General features: G+C 51.5%; 1 long non-coding RNA gene across 1 annotated transcript; it reads left to right on the plus strand.

Moving 5' to 3' along the window:
- The first annotated feature begins 2,994 nt into the window (after window positions 1–2,994).
- LOC132220450 (uncharacterized) lies at window positions 2,995–4,819 on the plus strand. The gene is made up of 3 exons (XR_009449789.1): window positions 2,995–3,057; window positions 3,734–3,827; window positions 4,141–4,819. It is a non-coding gene; the product is annotated as an uncharacterized LOC132220450 (long non-coding RNA).
- The last annotated feature ends 301 nt before the right edge of the window (window positions 4,820–5,120 follow it).

Genomic DNA, 5,120 nt, shown 5'->3' on the forward strand with positions numbered 1-5,120 from the left:
TTCTCGGCCTGGCAAAGGGGCAGTTTGTCAGGCTGTTCACTGAGGTCTCTGCCCAGCCAGCCCTGCTCTCCTTCCCCCATGAGGGCTGTGCCCAGGGGAGCCCTTCCTCTCCTTCTCTTGTGCCTGTACCGTGTCTCTAGGAAGTGCCCCTTCCTTCTAGCCCAAGGCCAGAAACAAGGAAAATACACGTTTCCCTATAGATGTTGCCATTTCTAGTGGATGCACCACCCAGGTCCCTGTGGACTTGGTACCCGTTACCAGAAGCAGATTAAACCTCGAGATAGAGGGAAATGAGAGAAAACCACTTACTCCTTGCATTTCTTCTATTTTCTTACTGTCTATTACTAGAGGGTATCAGTGCTGACCTTGATGTTTAAATGGAATGCAACTCTGGTGAGATGCTGAGGTCCCCAGAGAAAAGCAATAGAGCCGGATAAGGGGAACAAGAAAGAAGGACAAATGTTTCCTCTGAAATTCTGTTTTGTAGGGACCAGAGTGGATTTGCATGCCTTGCTTCACGGAGCAGTTTGTCCTTGGAAGCTGTGGATGATGAAACGCTTGGGAAACGGACTGGCAGCTCACTGGCCAGAAACGTGGCGGGCCCTTCATGCGGCCTGCATTTGTCCTGGCTCCGGCACTTTGAACAAATCTACGTGGTATTTGTTGGGAATCTCAATAATATCAAGATTCCTTTAACAGTGAGACTCACCGTGTCAGCACCCCTGCATTTTTCACCCCCAGAAGCAGTCGTGCACAGTGGGAGAAGGGAACCTGGAACAGAGTAAGGTAGGACCCCGTGTGTGGGAGGATCAGGGTACTTCCCTGGAGATGGGGGCCCCATGTGTGGGAAGATCAGGGTACTTCCCTGGAGGTGGGGGCCCCGTGTGTGGGAAGATCAGGGTACTTCCCTGGAGATGGGGGCCCCGTGTGTGGGAAGATCAGGGTACTTCCCTGGAGGTGGGGGCCCCGTGTGTGGGAAGATCAGGGTACTTCCCTGGAGATGGGGCCCCGTGTGCGGGAAGATCAGGGTACTTGTGTGGAGATTGGGTTCTGCCATCACATCCTCCACGCATGCCCCGCTTTCCCTTTCCTCACACGCATCGCTCCTGTACTGGTAGATTAGAACCGACATCCCCATGAACGATAAAGTCCTTGAGGGAAGGGACCCGGTCTGAATCTGTCTTTCTCATCCCTGCATCCCCACGCCTAGCACGGTCCTCACACAGCGGACACAGCGATTAACTGGGTGACGAGCCCAGGGTCGAACACAGTGGATGCTCCTTAGCCAGCGCCGTTGTGCTCTCTAACTGCCCACAGTCCCTGCAGGCCTGGACCTGACCGTGGCTCTGGGAAATATGGGTTCCTGCGAGCCTTTGACACAGCACTGTTGCCCACCGATCCACCCCTAACCTTGTTTTCTGCTGGCTCCCGTTTCAAGACACCTGACTTAATCCTACTATTGACTCATTAACACTGACCTGATGACATGTGTGCATGAACTTACCGCACACACGCATGTAGTCTGCGCGGTACATCAGTATTCTCATGCTTAGGGATATGAGGTAGCTCATCTGCTGTTTAAGATGCTGGGGCCTCTTTCAACAGTGAAATCACCAACAAAAATTCTCAGAAATACAAAAATCTCAGCACTAAAGAGGCTGTAAAAGGGGCACATTACAGTATGAAATCTGAAACAAGGGTGTTGCCTTATTTGACCGTAGCTGGAATGTGTGTGTTGGTGACTCCGTTTCTTTTTTTGCTCCAAATGTGTGCATGAGTGACTATAGAAGCAGTAGGAGTGTGGACGTTTGGGTTACAAATAAATTTTGACAAATAGGTGAACTGGAAAATATAGACTTCGGCAATAATAAAGATTTACTGTACTTGGCAAACCTTCAGACCCATGCCTCCTGGCCATGGTGCTCGATGAGTCAAACATCTCATCATTCATTCACCCATTCCTGCTGGACGGTGCGCTGAGCCTAGGTCTGCAGCTCACAGGCTCTGAGGTCAGCCTGCCTGCCTTCCATCCCATGCCAGCCATTTACCACGTTGGGCTATTTACTTGACTTCTCTGAGCCTCCGTTTTCTTATCTGATAAATGGGGCCATTAATAGAACCTCCTCAAAGAATTGCTGAGAAGACTAAGAAACTCTTAGAGGATTTAACGTACAATATGGTGACGACAGTTGAGAACACTATTGTATCATCGTATTGTATCATTGAAATTTGCTAAGAGTGGAACTTAAATGTTCTTACTAAAAAAAACAAGGGGGGTGATGGATGTAATGAACTCAATGGGGGAATCCTTTCATGGTGCATATGCGCACCAAATTGTTCCACTGTGTACTTAGCATGTCGCAGGATGGCAGTTATACCTCAGTAAAGCCGGAAAAATAAAAGAACAAAGGAAAGGGAGATGCTTAGCAGAGCACCTGGGACACAATGAGCCCAGCGTGTGTATCTGCGACTTCAAGGGCATCTCTGCGTTGGAGGCCATGCCACAGAGCTCGACTTCTCATAGACTTTGTGTTCTTTCTGGTTCTCCTGGCCTCTGAATTTTGTGTTCTTCTTGGGCTCAAAACATAGATAAGAGGCGTTTTGTTTATTTTGTGTGCAAGATTTCTGTATCCGCCTTTGCCAAGAGTTGAAATGTCTCTGTTCCCAGGGTCTGCCCCCAGCAGAAGCTGCTGGAGTCATAGCTTCTCCTGTCATCCTACTCCCGTCTGAGCTGGGCCTTGGGCCAATGTCTTGGGGCTGAAATGGCAGAGCTAATCCTCCTAAGAGACCTAGAACCTGGAGGACCTCACGCCCTCCTGCCCTGGGCGATCCCTACCTTCCACAGGGGGGGGGGGGGTGGGGACGTGCGGCTGGGCCCGGGGCCGAGAGCATGGACCTAAGCAAGTGGTGGTCCACCAGAGATCCTCAGACACAATCTGGCTAAGGTCTCCGCGTGCTGGACAGGTCACCGCTAAGGCCCTGCCTCTGTTTTTCAAACAGGTTTTCCGGCTCGATCCCATGAGACCGACGTCTGGAATTAAATGGCCACAGCGACAGGTCAGACCAGCTTTTGCCTCATAGTACTTTATAGGATAAAGAAGCACAAAACGAAACAGCAAACAGTGGATGCTATGGAGGGAAAGGGAAGTGAGTGGGGGAACCGGACCCTTCAGTCTGCAGGCCGACGCTCTATCCATTGAGCCAAACCGACTAGGGCCCATCTAATGCATTTTTAATTAGAAACCACCTTTCCAGGTTGTGCGAAAAGTGGACAAGAAAAGTAAAAGCTCTTTGCTGTGAGACACATTACATTGGAACGTGCCTTGAGTCTGAGTTTTCCTATTTGTAAAATAAGGCCGACGAGCTTACCTCTGGGGCCGCGTCTGCTCTAGGATTTCACAAACAAGTCGATGACTCTGCGGTTGATTGGATGTCAGGAACTCCACTAGACAGGCTGGCGGCTGGCAGCCATCCTCTGGGCTGCGCGCCGTCTCCTGTGGCTCTCAGACCTCCCCCCTCGTCCATTCATAACACCCAGCCCATATCACCACTTAGTGATTAAATGCCTCCATTTCCTTCGGGTCCCCTCAAACCTCGTTTCTTTCAATCTTCTCCTCTTTACGGAGAAAGAAAGAATTCTTCTCTCTCCCTTGAAGGGTATTTGGAAACGCGATTTAGCACTCAACACAGGGTTGCATCAAAGTAACTTAGGTATGTTATTCATTTCCAGCAGATTATGAAATCTCAAAGCCAGCAACCGTGGACTTTTCATCCTCGAACCCCAAGGGCTCCAGAATTGAGCTTTATACCAAGAGTCGCTTTTAAAGGTGAATTCCATTGATTTTCTCTTGGTCACTGCAGGGCCCAGGCGAGGCAGGTGAAGCAGAGATCCCCAACCTGTGCGCCACTCTGCCATCAGCCAGCTTACCTCCCCTCAAAGGGGCCAGAGATGCTGGGGGGGGCCCTCCCCCCCACTCTGCCCACCTCTGCCCAGAGGCCTCCCGCTCTGCACTCTGGGCAGAAACAGAGTGGCTGACCCGGTGGGAACCACGCCTGCCTGCCTGCCACTGTCCAGCATGAAATCAGATAGTGGTGCATTCCTTACTGAGCGTTCCTGCTAAACCTGTTCTCTCACTGCAGGAACCCTCTCACCTGGGGAGGAAGAAGCTCAGAGAATGGATGTTGGCTGCTCAAAACCGCCTCCCTCAGGCCTGGCCTTCCCTTGGTGGCAGCAGGGCTCCGCCTCTGGAGAGAGGGCTCGCCCTGAGCGCGCAGCCCTGGCCTCGGTGCGCTTGCCTGTAGGGGAAGGGGGCTTCTCTAGGCTTCAGCCAGAGACCCCGCAAAGCAGCCACAAAATGCCTCTCGCCCAGCCCAGGCTGCTCTGAGCTCTCTCGGGGCCCGGAGGCCTCTGTATTTTCCGTCTGTGTTGTCCACCCGCGGCAAGACTATGGGGGATGGAGCAAGTGGGGGAGGTGGCGAAGGTGAAGGTGAACAGGATCAGTGGGGGATTCTGCGAGGTGGATGGTTATCTCACAGAGATGCCTCTGGGTTAATGATAAATTATCTCCCCAATACTCCCGTGTGAGCGCACAGAAGTGATGCCCTTCCCGGTAAAGCAATCAAGCCACGAGGTGTGGCTGTGGAGTTGGCGTCACTGTTTCCAGCTGGCAGGTCACCGAAGCTGCAGAGAAAATGCCCGCCGTAATGGCAGGTGGGTTTTCCAGGTGTACAAGGTGGCGTCCTCTCCATAGAGCACAAGCAAACCTTAAGAATCCTTCGTGCTGGCCGGCGTGGCTCAGTGGTTGAGCATCACGCTATGAACCAGGAGGTCGTCATTCCATTCCTGGTCAGGGCACAACCCCTAGTAGAGGGTAGCAGGTAGGGATCGTGCAGGAGGCAGCTGATCAATGATTCTCTCATCATTGATCTATCTCTCTCTCCTTCCCTCTCTGAAGTCTATCTATCTATCTATCTATCTATCTATCTATCTATCTATCTATCTATCATGTCTGTCTTCATGGCAAGAGATGAATTCCAAGGAGCTGCACTCCCAGAACCACTGGGATTCAGGACTTAATATGAACGTGGTTCGGTTTAAAAAATACACCTGTGTAAAAGCT

The sequence above is a fragment of the Myotis daubentonii genome, chromosome 18, assembly GCF_963259705.1.
Source record: "Myotis daubentonii chromosome 18, mMyoDau2.1, whole genome shotgun sequence".
In the NCBI taxonomy this organism is placed as follows: Eukaryota; Metazoa; Chordata; class Mammalia; order Chiroptera; family Vespertilionidae; genus Myotis; species Myotis daubentonii.